Raw genomic sequence first — 19,378 nt, forward strand, 5'->3', positions numbered from 1 at the left:
CGTGGGAGGGGAAGTGGGGCTGTGGCTAAGGGGAGCCTGGCTTACATCGTCCCTGCAAAGTATTAAAGTTTGATGGTTGTAGGGGGGGGGAGCGGGACAAGTGTATGGCAGCCTTTGTCAACCCGGCGTCCTCCAGCTGTTGTACACTACAATTCCCATCAGCCCCTGCTAGCACACTGGCCGACCTGGGAGAGGAGGGTTGAGCCTCCCTGCTCTGCAACGAAACCTTAATGCCAGCCATTAACTTTACCTCCTCTAGGATTGCTGTGAGAATAAAAGGAGAACCGTTGAACGAGAATGGGTTAAAAAACACCGCGATAGCTTGGATCTCAGTGCAATGGAGGGAAATAATTTATCCCCTGCTTACTAAAAGTCCTATGCAAACTCTTCTTGTCAGTTTCTCAGCTGGTCCTTTGCTGGGAATTATAGTTTTCCCCCAGCACCTTTGACAAACTACAGTTCCCAGAATTCTTTGTGCTTTAAATGCATGGTGTGTGTGTGTGTGTGTGTGTGTGTGTGTGTGTGTGTGTGGCCTGTCTGTGATATAGAGGAAGTAGCGACACGTCAGCAGCACGGCTACGGGTGTTGTTGGGATCCGCCTGTCTCTCGAGTCAATGGAGTGTACCTCCAGGGGTGAAGTCGAACTGCTGCGTTAGCAGCACCGGAGTGACCTTCCTGGCTTGCAAGCCTAGACTGTGTGTCTGGAGGGCCTGGGCTGCCCAGACGACAAGACCCCCTGTTGGCCTGGCTGATGTGGTCCAAAGGAAAATGGAGCAATACATTTGGCTCCTGCTTGGTTGCCGGAAGGAGGCATACAAGGCGCCATCAAACCATCTTAGGGACTCCACTGGAACCTGTCTTCTCACGTAGGGAAAGTCCCTAAGTCAGTGTTTCCCAACCAGTGTGCCTCCAGATGTTTTGGGACTACAACTCCCATCATTCCTGACCACTGGTCTTGCTAGCTAGGGATGATGGGAGTTGTAGTCCCAAAACATCTGGAGGCACACTGGTTGGGAAACACTGCCCTAAGTCACAGAGCGGTTGAGACCCATTTGCTACCCTCACCCAATTTAGCCAGCCGGTCGAAGCCATTCCCAGGATGTGGCCACTGTCACATGCTGACAGCGTCCAGGAGCCACAGGTGAGAGCTGATTGCAGGACCAATATACAGTGGTGCCTCGCTAGACGAATTTAATTCGTTCCACGGGTCAATTCTTATAACGAAAAATTCGTCTAGCGAATCCCATAGGGATACATTGGATTTTTATTATTATTTTTTGCCCATAGGAACGCATAAATTGAATTTCAATGCATTCCTATGGGAAACCGCGATTCGCTAGACAAATTTTTCGTAAAACGAATTCGTCTAGCGAGGCAACCTCCGCTCGAAATTCCTTTCGTTAAGCGAAAAATTTGTCTTACAGGGCGATTCGCTAGACGGATTTTTCGTAAAAATTTAATTCGTTCCACGGGTCAATTCTTATAACAAAAAATTCGTCTAGCGAATACCATAGGAATGCATTGAATTTATTATTATTATTATTATTATTATTATTATTATTATTATTATTATTATTATTTTGGGAACGCATTAATTGAATTTCAATGCATTCCTATGGGAAACCGCGATTCGCTAGATGACTCTTTCATAAAACGAATTTGTCTAGCAAGGCAAGCTCTGCTCGAAAAATCCTTTCGTTAAGCGAAACGTCTTACAGGGCGTTCGTCTAGCGAGGCACCACTGTACAGTACTTAAAGATCAGCTGAAGGGATGGGAACCTCGGGCCCAGGATCTAATAATAATAATAATAATAATAATAATAATAATAATAATAATAATAATATTTTAATTGTATGCCACCCATCTTACTGGGTTGCCCCAGCCACTCTGGGCGGATCCCAACAAATTATAAAACCACAGTAAAACATCAAACATTTAAAACTTCCCTATACAGGGCTGCCTTCAGATGTCTTCTTATCAATTCCTTTGGAATCTCTGTAGGTCATGGACCCTCCCAAGCCACAACCTTCACCAGCCCTGCTTTGCAACCTCGGGTCTCCCCTGTGTACTGAGCTATCTAGGGGATGCGGGTGGCGCTGTGGTCTAAACCACTGAGCCTCTTGGGCTTGCCTCTCAGAAGGTTGGCGGTTCGAATCCCCTCGACGGGGTGAGCTCCCGTTGCTCTGTCCCAGCTCCTGCCAACCTAGCAGTTTGAAAGCACGCCAGTGCAAGTAGATAGATAGGTACTGCTGTGGTGGGTTCCCATGAGGTTTAGTCCTGCTGGCCACATGACCCAGAAAGCTGTCTGTGCACAAACGCTGGCTCCCTTGGCCTGAAAGTGAGATGAGCGCCGCAACACCAGAGTCGCCTTTGACTGGACCTAGGGACCCAGGTGGCGCTGTGGTTAAACCACTGAGCCTAGGGCTTGCTGATCAGAAGGTCGGCGGTTCGAATCCCTGTGACGGGGTGAGCTCCCGTTGCTTGGTCCCAGCTCCTGCCAACCTAGCAGTTCGAAAGCACGTCAAAATGCAAGTAGATAAATAGGAACCGCTACAGCGGGAAGGTAAACGGCGTTTCCATGTGCTGCTCTGGTTCGTCAGAAGCGGCTTTGTCATGCTGGCCACATGACCTGGAAGCTATACGCCGGCTCCCTCGGCCAATAATGCGAGATGAGCGCGCAACCCCAGAGTCTGTCACGACTGGACCTAATGGTCAGGGGTCCCTTTACCTTTACCTTTTAACCGTCCAAGGGTCCTTGTACACACAAAGGAGCAGGTCAAATTATTCCTTCTGTCTTCCACCCCAGCCATCGCTCCTAGCAGTCCTGATTGTGACCAAGAATGGAAACCTGCTTCCTTTCTTTACGACGAAAGGTTCTCTGGATTCCATGTTGGGGACCGGACCGCATTCTATGCATAGCTGCCAAGTCTTAAAAACCCCTGTTTTTAAAGCCGTTTCCCGCTGTTATCCCGAATGGCGAAATATCCCGTAATTCCTCCGGATTTTCAAAGCAGCTCCTGCCAGCCAGGGATGCTCCTTCTGCGCATGTCTGGACATGCGCAGAACCGATTTCAGGTGCTGCTCTGCCCATGTCTGGGCACCGGAAGTCGCTTCTACGCATGTCTGGACATGCGTAGAAGCGACTTCCGGTGCCGTGCCGCTGCTGATCCTGGATTTTTCAATCTGGGTGTTGACGGGTATGATTCTACGTTCCATGGGCCACTGGGGGCTTCACCTTCTCTTAACCAGCTCCCGACTGCTGCATTACTCCTGGCGATCACCCATACTCTCTGGCATTTGCCAAAGACATCCTTTGAGCTCGAATCCCATTTGATGCGATGATAATCTCCCCATGTTTGCCAGCTGGGCTCTAATTGGTCGTTATTCTCAACCACCCTAAGCACCCTGGCAATTATTAAGCACGAGCTGACCCATTATTTATGTGTTAGCCCTGTTAATCCTTAAGGAACATTCTCTCCAAGGCTTCCCACGGGATTTGAGGACATTTGGGTGGTTTGTTAGATCAAAGGAGGATTTGGGGGGGGGGAGAGAGAGAAGAGGAGGGACTTTTTATTTATTCATTCTCTCTCCCCCCCCCCCACAACAATCTGCATACAGTACTACTGGTAGAGGCTGTAGTGGGTCCATATGCAGAGAACAAGAGAATGGCTTGACCTGTGGTGCTAAATAACTCCAAATGAGTCAAGCCTTGTACAAGAGCTGGCTCACACAACTTTTGACTTGCCATGTTCCACACAACTTACTGTGTGGTCTACCAGGTTCTTTTTGCAAGCGGGGGGGGGGGGACTGCTCTAATGAGCTGTATATGCATCCCTTCCAACATTTCCCTGATAAAAATAGGGACGTCCTATTCTATTATTAGGGATGCGGGTGGCGCCGTGGGTTAAACCACTGAGCCCCTTGGGCTTGCCGATCAGAAGGTCGGCGGTTTGAATCTCTGCGACGGGGTGAGCTCCCGTTGCTCGGTCCCAGCTCCTGCCCACCTAGCAGTTCAAAAGCACGTCAAAGTGCAAGTAGATAAATAGGTACCACTCCGGCGGGAAGGTAAACGGAGTTTCCGTGCGCTGCTCTGGTTTGCCAGAAGCGGCTTAGTCATGCTGGCCACATGACCCGGAAGCTGTACGCTGGCTCCCTCGGCCAATAACGCAAGATGAGCGCCGCAACCCCAGAGTCGTCCATGACTGGACCTAATGGTCAGGGGCCCCTTTACCTTTACTATTCTACCATTATTATTATTATTATTATTATTATTATTATTATTATTATTATTACACTCTGGGTGGCTTTCAACATATATAAAAACATAATAAAACATTAAACATTTTAAAAAGCTTCCCTATTCAAGGCTGCCTTCGGGTGTCTTCTAAAGGTTGTATAAAAAAATTCCTTCAGTAGCACCTTAAAGACCAACTAAGTTTATATTTTGGTATGAGCTTTCGTGTGCATGCACACTTCTTCAGAATTGGGTTGTATAGTTGTATAGTTACTTATCTCCTTGGCTCAGAGGTTGCATAACACCATACCCTTGCAACATTTCACCGATGAAAATATGGAGGTCCTAAGGAAAAGAGGGACACTCCGGGATCAAATCAGAAACTGGGGTGGCTTCTCTAAATCCGGGACAGTCCCTGGAAAATAGGGACACTTGGAGGGTCTGTATTTGGCTCTGGGGTTCAGAGGTTCTGTGCTGGGCTGCTGGCAAGGGCAGGAGGATTTCCTAATCCTGTTACCCAAGATCTTTTAACCGGAGATGCGCAGAATTGGTGCTGAGCTCTTCCCATCCTCTCTCTCTTACTTGGAAGCTGGCCTAAGGCCTGGGTGTACCTCAAATGAGGAAGGATTCGCACCTGAACTCAAGCAACTTTGACAAGTGTTTTGTTTTGAAGTTTGCACATTTGGTGCACAGTGACAGGTAGGGCCGGGCAATATCCGGTTTTCAACGTGGTGATATATCACCAGCTAAACATTGCAATATGCCAATGTATCACCATGTCTGAAATGAGGATGGAGCCATGGAGAGGCATTGGCTGGCTTCACGATTTTTCCCAGATTGTGATTTTTGCATTACACACACACACACACACACACACACACACACACACACACACACACACACCATGATTTGCGATATATTGCCAGTTCCAAAATTATGAAACCAATATCACAATAGGGACTTCTAACCAGTTTTAAGTGACACAGCCACTGGAGTCATAAGCAGGTGACTTGGTAGGTATTTGAATCATTGTAGAGGACAGTAGATGGCGTTTAAAATTTCCAAACGTGGGGAATCATAGAATCATAGAGTTGGAAGAGACCACAAGGGCCATCCAGTCCAACCCCCTGCCAAGCAGGAAACACCATCAAAGCATTCCTGACATATGCCTGTCAAGCCTCTGCTTAAAGACCTCCAAAGAAGGAGACTCCACCACACTCCTTGGCAGCAAATTCCACTGTCGAACAGCTCTTACTGTCAGGAAGTTCTCCCTAATGTTTAGGTGGAATCTTCTTTCTTGTAGTTTGAATCCATTGCTCCGTGTCCGCTTCTCTGGAGCAGCAGAAAACAACCTTTCTCCCTCCTCTATATGACATCCTTTTATATATTTGAACATGGCTATCATATCACCCCGGGAGGTGCAATTGGAGATTTTCCAAGTAAATGGTCTGGGCAGCGGCAGTTAAGGTTTAGACATCCAAGTGTTGCTGGACTCCCAGGGAATATTGGTACTGTGGTCCAGCAACTTTTCAGTTCCAGAAATGTACTCTGAGTAAGAACTAGATGTTTGTGGACCCGGACTTTGACAATCCCGTAAGGAAGGCAAGAATTGATAATGCTGAAAGAATTCTCTCTTTAGTAGAAACATGCCTCCAGAGCAATGCGTTGTGGGTACTGTTGACCTGTTTTTTAAAAAGGGAACGGTCTGTTTATCTTTGTTAATTTAACAAACCGCTGGATGCAATGCAAAGTACTGACTGTAATAAACTCTTAATTCTATTACGGGAAGATGTGGGGTTTTTTTTCCTACCTCAAAAAATGTACAGCTGTTTAGGCTTGGAGAGAATATTTATATTATTTATGTCCTTTGTACAGTTCCCATAGGGTTTTGTCACTGTCCTCATTGTGTATGACTTTAAATTGTACTTAACACAGTGTATGTCTTAATTTTTAATGGGTATATATAGATATGTGTATCTTGTACTGCTGTAGCTTTTGTGCTTTTCCAGAGGTGTTGCGCTGATCTTTGACGTGCTCATAAATCCCATAAATACCTTTTGTTCAGTTTTCACTTGTAAAAGGAGCTCTGTCTGTTCGGTTTTAAAGTGGATATCGTCATGTGGGAGGTGGTTGCTGAGCAGAGTGAAAACTACAGTAGTTCAAGGATGCATAAACAGTAGACGCTGAGGACACTCCCACAAAAATGAGTATATAGGTTTTTGAGTACACTGGATACCTGCAAACCACATCCTTCAACAGTTGGGGTAGTTCCTATTTTGATTAAAGTTAGCTGCGTCAACCCATTTAAATCACTTTACTGATTATTCATCACCTGCTACATTTAACAGTATGGTGTAAAACCAGGAGGAGCCCATTTGGTTGCCTCCACATATTTTTTGGACTACAACTCCCATCAGCCTTAGCCAGTATGAGTAAAATAAAAAAATTCCTTCAGTAGCACCTTAAAGACCAACTAAGTTTTTATTTTGGTATGAGCTTTCGTGTGCATGCACACTTCTTCAGATACAGTGAAATAGAAGTCCCCAGGCACTTATGTAGAGAAGGGGTGGGGAGGGGTGGGGATGGGGAGGGGAGATCACTCAGAAGGGTGGTGGAAGTGGGTGATTGACTGACTGATAGCTGTTGATGACCGAAAACGACTGCAAATGGTTTTGCATGAAAAAGCAAGGGTTGAGATGGCTGAAGATCGCTTATCATGTGTAATGAGATAAGAATCCGATATCTCTGTTCAAACCAGGTCCCTCCATGGTTTTGAGCTTGGTGATAAGTTGTAATTCAGCAACTTCTCTTTCCAGTCTATTACAGTCTATCCAGCTGAATATGGATGGTGGTCTTGTTGACTGGAATGGCTACTGCTAGAACAGGGTCTAAGATGGAGGGCAAACATCCATTATGTCCTTAAAGTATGGTGAAATTCTCCGTCCATTCCAGATGGGTTAATAAAAAAAGCAAACATTGGCTATGAGAACATCTCTCATCCCTGCTTCTTCAGAAGCGGGCATAAAGCCGATTCTCAACTACCACCAATCCATTGCTTATAAAGTTTTACGGAGGTCTGGGGGTGGGTGAGGGGAAGGAGAGGGAGGCAATGGGATTTTCAGCATGGATGAACAGATTCTGGCTCACTCCGTTTGCCAGGGAGCCATTTCCCATGACATTTTAATCCCAGTTTTGATGAGAACGAGGGAGCCTGAGAGACTTTCTCAACCCTGTTACCTCAGCACAGTTCAGAGGCGAGATGTTTGTGGGCATCAGGGAGCAACATATAGTGCTGGGGCCTACGAAGGTAGGAGGTACAGTGAAAATGGCCAGGTTTTTAGGAGTTCTTTGGGGCTTCTCTATGGGGCCTCTTCTACAAGTGAAGCGAAACAATGACTAGTGCAGCAAAAACATAACCCCAGAGAGAGAGAGCTTTTTAGTGGTGGCTCCACAACTGCGGAATTCTCTTCCTGAGCTGCTCAGCCAAGTCCAATCTCCTGACCACCTAAGGTTTCTATTTCACAAGGCTTTCAAATGAGTGACTTTCCCCTTTGCTCATGTCTATTTTGCAACACCTGTGTGTGTGTGTGTGTGTGTGTGTGTGTGTGTGTGTGTGTGTGTTTTAAGGCAGGGTACAAATGGTGGGAACATACTGATAAAAGAAATAAAACCTTTGTATCCCCTCACTTGAAATGCAATGCTTTTCAATAGAGTATGTTCCCACACTGAGCTGTGAAGAATGAAATAAGTATTAAGGAAAGAGAAATCAGAAGATTGTGCACCTATATGCACACGGCTGACCTCGATTCTCAGCCTACCCCTGCTAATTCATTCCCCTCATAACTCTCTCTGTACCTTGTTCCATTTCTCCGAACAACAACAACAATAATAATAATTTATGCCCCACCCATCTGGCTGGGTTTCCCCAGCCACTCTGGGAGGTTCCCAACAGCCAACATAATAATAATAATAATAATAATAATAATAATAATAATAATAATAATAAGTGATAAAAGATCAAACATTTAAAACTTCCCTAAACAGAGCTGCCTTCAGATGCCTTCTAAAAATCAGATAGTTGTTTATTTCCTTGACATCTGGGGGGGGGCATTCCACAGGAGGGGTGCCACTACGCAGAAGGCCCTCTGCCTGGTTCCCTGTAACCTTGCTTCTCGCAGGGAGGGAACCGCCAGAAGGCCCTTGGTGCTGGACCTCAGTGTCTCGGCTGAAGGGTAGGGGTGGAGATGTTCCTTCAGGTATACTGGGCCAAGGCTGTTTAGGGCTTTAAAGGTCAGCACCAACACTTTGAATTGTGCTGGGAAACGTATTGGGAGCTAATGTAGGTCTTTCAGGACCGGTGTTATGTGGTCTCGGCAGCCACTCCATCACCAGTCTAGCTGCCGCATTCTGGATTAGTTGTAGTTTCCGGGTCACCTTCACAGGTAGCCCCACGTAGAGCGGATTGCAGTAGTCCGTACTTCGTACTGTAGTGACTTTTAATTACAGGTGCATGAAATAATCTTGAATTTCAGATAGGGGTCTCCTCCCCAAACAGTGCAGAGTCTTCTATAGAAATTCTGGGTTCAGAGTTTCAACAACCAGAGGCCGCTGGGCCATAATTGACCCATCGAGAGGTGAATTCTACCTACACACTCTTCACAGGCAAACAATGGACAAAGGATATTAGACAAAGTGGTATCTGTGGCAAAAATATTTGCTGGCGGCCCAGTTTAGAGTTGTAGTGGTTGAATCCCTGGCCTGTTACTGATCACCCTAATGGCTCTCCAGGAAGTCTAGCTGATGACCACGAATGTCTCTGATAATGAATTCCTCATAATCTGGAAAGAAAGCGGTTATCAGAGTGGCTTCATGCCGTTCCTAAATTGCATGGCCTGCAGTGGAAGTCCTTTGGTAGTTGTACAGTCCCTAAAAAAGCCCAAAGACCAAGACTTGGGGGAAACCAATGTCTTAGATTGATTACAATGTGCCAAGCACTTACTCTGAAGGGGTTCCATTGTGTCACTCTTCCAGTTGCTGGTGACTCCTTGAAGTCAATGAGATATATTGGTCATTTATATCTTTTAATCTATCCCTTCAAAACTTGGACTGGGCACAGTCCATTCATTTAAATCACACCCCCTGTAAGAATCATGGAGGACTGTAGTTTCCCCCCCTCTCACAGAGCTACAAAGTATACGTAGTTCCCAGGTTCCTTTTCCAAGATGACCAAGGGTCTGGAAACCAAGCCGTATGAGGAATGGTTGAAGGAGCTGCGTATGTTTAGCCTGGAAAAGAGGAGACTGAGAGGAGATGTGATAACCATCTTCAAATATCTCAAAGGCTGTCACATGGAAGATGGAGCAAGCTTGTTTTCTGGTCTGGAGGGTAGGTCTTGAACCAATGGCTTTAAGTTACAAGAAAGGAGATTCCGACTAAACTTCAGGAAGAACCGTTGACAATAAGCTGTTAGACTTCCTCAGGAGGTTGTGGATGCTCCTTCCTTGGAGGTTTTTAAGCAGATATTCCTGCATTGCAGAGGGTTGGACTAGATGACCACTTGGACCCCTTCCATCCTTACAATTCTACGATTCTATGAAATGTATGGTGTGCGCACCACCTGAGAGACTTAATGCTGATATTTGTCTTATATCAAGTTACTACAATGACGATGAAGCTAGACAACTACTTTTGTTTTCTTTAAACTTACTGTGACTTTTTAAAAAAATGTATTTGTTGAGCAGTATGACTGAAGCAAGAGTTTGGCCATCTTTTGTAAACCCCACGCGAGGCCTAAAGTGCTACGCACCCAGACATGCAAAGAAGCTTTGAGCTACAGCTTCAGGGGCGTAGCCAGGATGAAAATTAGGGGGGGCAAGGGGCAGGGACAAGGGGTGGGGGGAGGGGCCACAGCGGGGCAAGGAAAGCTCCCTTCTCCCTTGCCAGCTTTCCCTCCACCCGCCCCGGCGATCGCGGAGGGGGAGGAGGGGATCGGAACAGCCCAATTTCGGGCTGCTCCGACTCCCTCCTCCCCCTCCGCGATCGGCAGGGGCGAGGGGGCGCCAGGATCAGCCCGAAATCGGGCTGCTCCGATCCCCTCCTCCCCCTCTGCGATCGCCGGGGCGGGTGGAGGGAAAGCCCCAGAGCCGCGCAAAGCGGTTGCCTGGCTTTCCCTCCGCCCGCCCCACAGCCAGCCTGCTAGCAGGGACGTCTCCCTTCTCCCTTGCTGGCTGTGGGGCGGGCGGAGGGAAAGCCAGCCAAACGCTTTGCGCGGCTCTGGGGCTTTCCCTCCACCTGCCCCACAGCTAGCCAGGGAGAATGGAGATGGCACCGGGCGGGCAGCGGGACAGGCTGGCCAGCAGCCCTGCTTCTAGGGGGGGCAATTGCCCCCTCCTGCCCCCCTGCCTACGCCCATGTACAGCTTTTAGATGATATGGGGAGCTGCCTCGTGCTCAAAAGGCACCTACTGTTGTCACGTGCCTCCTTTCTCTCTTTTGCAATAAGTTGATATTAGATCACACACATATCTTGCTCAGACATATATATGTATGCATTTTCCCTTCAGGGCCCAGGTGTGACCTTATTCATAAAGGCATGCATGTATTCTTCTTGGGTTTCAAGAGCTTCCCAACTCTGCAAACCGCTGGCTACCTTTGCTGTGATGATATTGCAGCTGCTGGGGCTTTTTTTCCAAAGTGTTACCTAACAAAGCAGCCACATTCCATACCACTCTCCTAAGGACTTGGCGCACGCTGCCTCTCCTCCCACCGCTCGTGCGGCATACAGGTGTTAATCCTCGGGAGTTTCCCAGAATGCTTCTCTTGGAGGCCTTCTGGTATTTATATATCTACCTGATTTCTATTTCACAAGCCCGCCTAATGGTTATCAGGATGGCTTGCGGACAAACTGACAAAATCCAACACTAGCAAAATTGTGCTCCTGGTGCAGAGCGTGCAGCTGGGGTTGACATCATCATCATCAGAATAAAAATATATTATAAAAAAACTATAGATGTAAGGGGGAGGGCTTATAGGGAACAGCCCCCCCCCTCATCAGGAGCAGCCCATCTCCCAGTAATAATGAAAGCAAAGGGTCAGAAGGGGAAAGTCAGGAGACGGAGAGGGAGTGCCAGAGCTCTGGCAACATCCAAGAGCCACTGCTCCTCAGGCAGGAAGAGAGGGAGGGGAAAAGAGAGGAAGGGACTCAGAAGGGCCGGAGACCTTTTCCCCCCACACCGGAATTAAGGAGGAGGAGAAAGGGGAGGAGGTTAGCTGTCCCGCGACTCTTATGTTGGTCAAGGTCGCGAAAAGGGGCAGTGCCGGATTCTGAATCGGACTGATGAGACATGAAACCAGCAGCTCAATTCACTGTAAATAATGTGCACCAATAAAAGTTCCTGAAAGACAAGCATGTGGAGGGTCGTTACTCAAGAGTAGTCGCAAAAACCCTGACAATATATATTACGATTTTACTTTGCAACGGCACTATAGGGCGGTATACAAATTTAATCAACAACAACAGAGTAGCAGAGCTGCCCAGCAAGGTGCCAACTCGGTTACTTCTTTCCTGCCCCACGAATGCCATCGGTGACTGCCACCCCGCAGTAATTGCTAAAATGCCAGTGTCTCTTGATGCTCCAAGGAGCCCCCACTGGAGCGCATGACAGGAATAAGGAGATCTGGGCACATAAATTCAATCTGGGGTTTTCTTCAAAGCTGATGCTCTGCCATCAAACTACAAGCCACCCCACTAGCTCGGTTTTGAGATCAAGTCAGTGGTTTTGCCCTACTAAAGCAGAGGTCCATCAAGCAAGCCAAGTGTCAAGGGTGATAGCCATGCTGGATGCTACTGGAATAAATTGCCCCAATCCAGTCAAGGGCAACTATGTGGCCAGCATGACTAAACCACTTCCGGCACAACGGAACACCGTGACGGAAACCAAAGTGCATGGAAATGCCATTTACCTTCCCGCCACAGTGGTACCTATTTATCTACTTGCACTGCCATGCTTTTGAACTGCTAGGTTGGCAGGAGCTGGGACAAAGCAATCGGAGCTCACCCCATTGCAGGGATTCGAATCACTGACCTTCTGATCTGCAAGCCCAAGAGGCTCAGTGTTTAGACCACAGAACCACTTGTGTCCCCTACATAATAATAGCCTGCCCATCTAACTGGGTTGCCCCAGCCAACCTGACAGCCATTCCTTTCTCCATTCTGAATCTGTGGCCTCGTCTCCTGCGGAAGGGAAGTCTGGTGGAGGAGAAACGGCACAGAACCCCGTGAGACCCCAAAGAATGAATGGGCAGAGGCCAAGAAGACCCCCCCCCTCGTTTCAGCACCTCTTGAATCAGCTCTCCAGGTAGGAACAGAACCACCCAAATGTGGGGGTGGATTTGGATACTAGGAAGAAGTCTCACAGCCAGGGGGTTGGTGGTGGGATGAGTGATCAGAGGGAGAAGAGGCAGCAGAAGCTTGGAAGATGAAGAGGTAACAAGGTTTAATGAGCAGAACGAGGCTGTGGCAGAGATCAGAAGTGGAGAAGAGGGAGGCCGAGAGGAGGCAGGCTGCTGAAGACACCAGGAGGTCCCCCCCTCCTGCTGCGACCAGCTCCCCTCCCTTCTGGTCTCCCAGGACCAGAAGAGGTGTGAAGAGGGTGCAGCATAGACAGATGCATTGAAAGAGTCTCAGATTGCTTGGGAAGGACCCAGAGAGGAAGAGTAGCCTTTGGCAACTGGGGGAAGGTGGGGACCTTCAGTCCTCTCCACTGCCTCATTGGGGCAAGACCTACTGGGAAGAGTTGCTGCGTTCACTGGGCCTAGCCTTAGAGCTGCTTGTTTCTTTGAATACAGTGTTCACTTCGAATAAAGATAGGGTTGGCATACGTCCCAGACATAGACAGTATTCGGCATCGGGAACAGTCACCTCACTTTGCCTCATAGGTGGGCCGGCCCTGCCCTACTGCTACAGTGCAGCTATGTGATATAAGCCTAGCTGGGCAAAAAGAAAAGAGACACAGAGTTAAATAAGGCTTTTTCTTTCTTTCTTTATAGGTTTATAACAAAACCAAGTACATATCCATATAGAGAAACTTCCCCCCACCCCCTCCATGGGTCCTATTGTCAACGTTTTCAACTGCATATTATTTCATAATCTATATTATCTAACCATATTGTCTGCAGTATTTGTTATGTTACATTACAAGTGAGATTAAAACCCTGCTAATGTTTTCAGCTGGAGGAGACTCTTGAGAGTCCCATGGACTGCAAGAAGATCAAACCTATCCATTCTGAAGGAAATCAGTCCTGAGTGCTCCCTGGAAGGACAGATTGTGAAGCTGAGGCTCCAATACTTTGGCCACCTCATGAGAAGAGAAGACTCCCTGGGAAAGACCCTGATGTTGGGAAAGATTGAGGGCACAAGGAGAAGGGGACGACAGAGGACGAGATGGTTGGACAGTGTTCTTGAAGTCAACATGAGTTTGACCAAACTGCGGGAGGCAGTGGAAGACAGGAGTGCCTGGCGTGCTCTGGTCCATGGGGTCACGAAGAGTCGGACACGACTAAACGACTAAACAACAACAATAAATGTTTTCATCTGCTTATAAGTTTCCCCCATTCTTTCTTGAAACTCTTGTCTTCTTGGTCCCTGAGCTTTCCGGTCAGTTTTGCCAATACGGCATAGTCTTAACAGCTTGACTTGCCATTCCTCTCTGGTAGGGAATCCTTCTCTAGGCTAATAGAATCCGTGCTGATGTTGTTGCATACATGAGGAGTCTTTTCTGTTCCTTTGGGAAGTCAGTGCCTACAATTCCTAATAAGAAATCAGGCTATTTTAAGCACCTTGCCCATTTATCCAACTCGCCCCACACACACAAAAAAAAAAACAGTCTGTTTACACATCCCCAACAAAGAGGATTAAAAGAGGGCACAGAGTTGCATAAAAATTTGCATAGTCAATTATATGCAGAAGCATAAATCGAGAAGTGATCACTATAATTTAAATACAACACACCTCACTGTAGTGGGAAAGACTATGTCCAGTGGTGACCGCTGTATCTGCCCGGTCTACTCTCCAGGTGCTGTGTGCTGGCAGATAACAACATCAATTCCCCTGCTCCCCCTTCTTATGCCTTCTTTATCTTTAAACCGGACTCGGACCAGGTGTCCCTTCAAATAGAGGAATAACCTCTGGCAGCTGTCCTCTGTAAAGAAGGACACATGGTCACCCAATAAACACAAATTTTCTGGACACATCACTTGACTGACCTGAAGAAACCACAGCATCCAAGTCAAGGCAGATGGAAGAAATGCTATCCTCAAATTGCTTGGCAAACAGGCCTCAGCTTGCTTCTGAAAGCAGAGGGGGAAATCGGACAGGATGTTGGGTGGTAAAGAAATTCATTCCGTAAAATTTCCCCTGGAGCTGAAAAGAGATGCAATTCCCCTTGCTCCCTCCTCCTCCTCCTCCTCCTCAGGTTCTAACTGAAGTGCAATATGTTGTGACTGGGAGGAGATGTGCAATGTACTGTACCATTATTCTGCTCCAACAGTAATTTGAGTTGTGCTGTAATTTATGGGAAGAAAAAACTCTGCTTCCAAACTTCTGATGCCTTGCAGGATATCTTCAGGAGAAGAAAAGGCTAAGGAATAATAAGCCCTGCCAGTGGTGGCCAAACTCGGCCCTCCAGATGTTTTGGGACTACAGTTCCCATCACCCCTGACCACTGGTTCTGTTAGCTAGGGATGGTGGGAGTTGTAGTCCCAAAACACCTGGAGGGCCGAGTTTGGCCACCACTGCCCTACGCAAATCTGCAGTGGAGTCCCTAAGAAGGTTGAGTGGTGCCTTGTACGCCTCCTTCCGGCAACTCCTGCAGCCAAGCCGGTGCCAAGCATACTGCTCCATTTTCGTTTGGGCCACGTCAGGGAGGTCAAGAAGGGGTCTTGTCATCTGCGCAGCCCAGGACTTCCAGACACACTGCCCAGGGAGGTCACTTTGATGCTGCTAACGCAGCGTTTTGGCTTCACCCCCAGAGGCGCACTCCATTGTCACTTGAGACAGACAGGTGCCAACAACAACAACAATTATTTATTTGGTCATTTATTCATTTATTCCCTGCCCTTCACCGTGTTATAGGAATTCTAAGGTCTGTCTGTCTTTGCCTTGTAGATTTATGAACGTAAGTATATAAACCACGTTTGAAATAGTACAGGAATACAAGCCTGAAGCCATTTTGACTCTTCCAGCCACCTCAAAAATTCTCTGCAGTGAGGAAGGAAATGGGAAAACCTCCCCATTTGTCTCTTCGCTCACAAATCCTGTCTTAAGGGCGTATTGTGTATGAATAGGGTGAGCCTGTGGCCTGGATTCAGGAACTAAGTACGTATTTAGCATCTCGAAAGAACGGCCAGGCTGCCCAGGTGAAGCAATCAAGTGACCATTATCAGGTATCCTGCCAGATAGGATTTCTGCTATAGGCCGCCTCCTTCTGTGATGTATGTATGATTTTTTTTTGGGGGGGGGTGGTCTCTGGCTACAGGGTGGGCAACTTCAAAAGTCTATATAAGGGCAGGCACGCCTTTGTTCTGGGTCCTCCTCCTTTCTCCTGCCTGTGAGGGGAGCACCCTGTTGCAACAGTTAATAAAGATCAGGCTTACTTACTAGCTGCCTTGCTTCTCAATATTCTCTGGTTGGCCTCTGTTATTTTCTCCGAACGATAGAGAACCTACTTAAGGACTCTATACAGGCTTTTGGATACCCCATAAGGGAAAGCGAGCAGTATTTTTCTAATGACAACCGTAAGCATTAAAACACAACATTAAAAAGCAGTTTAAAACGACCTAGAACGGCAAATAGAAAAAGAAGGAAGAAAACCCTCCAGGCCAGACTTGCAATGGCCTAGAGGGCTTTTTTTTTTTTTTTACTTTTCCCTATAGCATGGAGGACAAATCTGTGACTCTCTGGGTGATACTCCCACCAGTCCCAACCAGCAGGGTGAATAGTCAGGGATGATAGAATCTGTAGTCCGACAACATCTGGGGCGTCTTGGGGCCACCAGTCCTGTCCTACACATATATGAAGCCTCAGACCCAGCCTAGTATTAGCTCCTCTGACTGACAATACATTTTCTGGGTATTTCCCAGCCCTGCAAACGGAGATCCATTGACTGAAAATAGCTGTTATTGTGCAATTACCGTATCTGATTTATATCCTGCTTTTTTGGGCTATTAATGTAGTTGTTAGAATGGTCTGCTTTTTAAAATGTTTACCCCACTTCTCTGTAAGAGTAACCAATAACAAATCTAATTTAAAATCACTTGTATTAAAAACAAAACATAAAACCTAAAATGCAAATGAAATGAAAACCAGAAAACCCTGCAGGGAAATTATCAGCTGCACATTTTTTTTAAAAAAAAATGTCCTGAGAAAATGAGTTCAAAAGCCTTGTGAAAGAGCATACTGTATATATTTCATGCACACTCTTTATAGTCGTAAACCTCAACAGGGAGGGGGTTCTTCCACCCCAGCCTTGGGGCTGCGATTCACCTTCACATGTTCTCTCATGGCATTAATACCGGGGGCAAAGCTCTAGACCAGGTGTGCTGAGCTACATCTCCCATCTTCCCTGCCCCATTGGCCATGCTTGCTAGGGCTGATGCAATTTGTCGTTCTGCAACCTTCCGCTGAGCAAACGTTCACCCACACCTACCTGTGGTCAGTGACTGTAATCTACAAGGGAACTTGCATCCCAGGGGTTTAAAGTGTTAAGAGAGGCATCTGTCCCTACCATTGGGCAGAATGAGACAGTGGCCTGAGGCAGCAGAAGGCTGCAAGTGGCAGAGAGGTCTTGAAGGACAGCGCTGTGTTGGTTTCTGTGGGTGGAGAAAGGTGTCCTATTGTTCTCTGCCTCAGGCGGCAAAATGTCTTCACAGGCCTTGGAGACGCATTTCAGGTTTCAAAACACTTGGCATGCTCACAGCTGTCCATGGAGGTGCAGGTCAATTCTGTGTCCAGGGCAGCTGTCTATCAGCTCCATCTGGTACGCAGGCTGAGACCCTACCTGCCTGCAGACTGTCTAGCAAGAGTGGTGCATGCTCTAGTTATCTCCTGCTTGGACTACTGCAATGCGCTCTACGTGGGGATACCCTTGAAGGTGACTCGGAAACTACAACTAATCCAGAATGCGGCAGCTAGACTGGTGACTGGGAGCGGCCGCCGAGACCACATAACACCGGTCTTGAAAGATCTACATTGGCTCCCAGTATGTTTCCGAGCACAATTCAAAGTGTTGGTGCTGACCTTTAAAGCCCTAAATGGCCTCGGTCCAGTATACCTGAAGGAGCGTCTCCACCTCCATCATTCTGCCCGGACACTGAGGTCCAGCACCGAGGGCCTTCTGGTGGTTCCCTCGTTGCGAGAAGCCAAGTTGCAGGGAACCAGGCAGAGGGCCTTCTCAGTAGTGGCACCTGTGGAACGCCCTCCCAACAGATATCAAAGAGGAAAACAACTACTGTACCAGACTTTTAGAAGACATCTGAAGGTTCAGGGAGGCTTTTAATGTTTAATAGATTATTGTGTTTTATTTTTCTGTTGGAAGTCGTCCAACATCATCATTATTATTATTATTATTATTATTATTATTATTATTATTATTATTATTATTATTGTCGCAGTGACACAGACCCCCCAAGTGTCGTCCCAGTTTCTGTTTTGGTCTCAGAACGTCCTGCTTTTCCTTAGGACGTCCCTATTTTCATCAGAGAAATGTTGGAAGGTATGGAGTTATGCAACCCCCCACCGAGCCAAGGAGATCAGGAACTTACTAGACAACCTTTAGAAGACATCTGAAGGCAGCCCTTTATAGGGAAGTTTTTAAATGTTTAATTATGTTTTTAAATGTGTTGGAAGCCGCCCAGAGTGGCTGGGGCAACTCAGTCGGAGGGGTGGAGTATAAATATAATGACAACAACACAACAATGGAATAGAATGATGACCTAGTATAATAATAATAATAATAATAATAATAATAATAATAATAATAATATAATAATAATAATAATAATAATAATAATAATAATAATAATAATAATTTATTTGTACCCCGCCCATCTGGCTGGGTTTCCCCAACAAAAATTTTCCAACAAAAATTCAAAATACATTAAAATGTCACACATTAAAAACTTTCCTGAACAGGACTGCCTTCAGATGTCTTCTAAATGTCAGGTAGTTACGGTATTTATCTCTTTGACATCTGATGGGAGGGCGTTCCACAGGGTGGGTGCCACTACCGAGAAGGCCCTCTGCCTGGTTCCCTGTAGTATCATTCTGGGAAACTGCAGGAAACCACAAAGCTGGCCCTAGCATTGCCACCACAGTTAGGTCAGCCTGCCACAGCCCACTGACAGAGGAATGGCCCCACAAGAGGACACAGTGAAGAGAGCCCCTCAAACCTAGAAGTGGCTCTGTCTCTTTGGCCTGATCCAGAAGGCCACCCCAATGGGGTGACGTTGATGAGGTTTGAAGTGTGGGAGGCAGCCCTGTTTAGGGAATTTTTTTAATGTTTGATGTTTTATCGTATTTTTAATATTCTGTTGGGAGCCGCCCAGAGTGGCTGGGGAGGCCTGGCCAGATGTCCGGCGTATATGTAATAAATTATTATTATTATTATTATTATTATTACCCCCAATCATTCAAACTTCACCAGCTCAAATGGCCTTTCTGATGAAGGCAGAATATAAATAGTTATATATCAGCCTTTCTCAGGGAATGGAGGAACATTTCAAGGGAAATGAATATCCGCCCCCACCCTCCCTTGCCAGCAATTTACTGCCCTTGTGCCCGGACTAGCCCAGGAGGTTTAGATACCAAACTATTTTCAATACTCCTGGCTTCCATTCAGCCTCAGTCCCTGGCATGTCCTGCTCTGAGTAAGGGAATGAAATAGAATCCAGGGGGAAAGGGGGAGTGTGTGTGTGGGGGGGGGGGTCATCCGAAACCGGCATGTTGCAGATTAAGAAAAGTTCGCTTTTCCCCATCCTCCTCCTCCTCTGCACCATGTCATTTCTAAGCCTAAAGGCATCCAAACGGCATAGGAGCACAGGTGCTCCAGAACAGGGATCAAGGAACTGCTGATGGGGAAGGTATGTGCG

The sequence above is a fragment of the Zootoca vivipara genome, chromosome 12, assembly GCF_965207765.1.
Source record: "Zootoca vivipara chromosome 12, rZooViv2.hap1.1, whole genome shotgun sequence".
In the NCBI taxonomy this organism is placed as follows: Eukaryota; Metazoa; Chordata; class Lepidosauria; order Squamata; family Lacertidae; genus Zootoca; species Zootoca vivipara.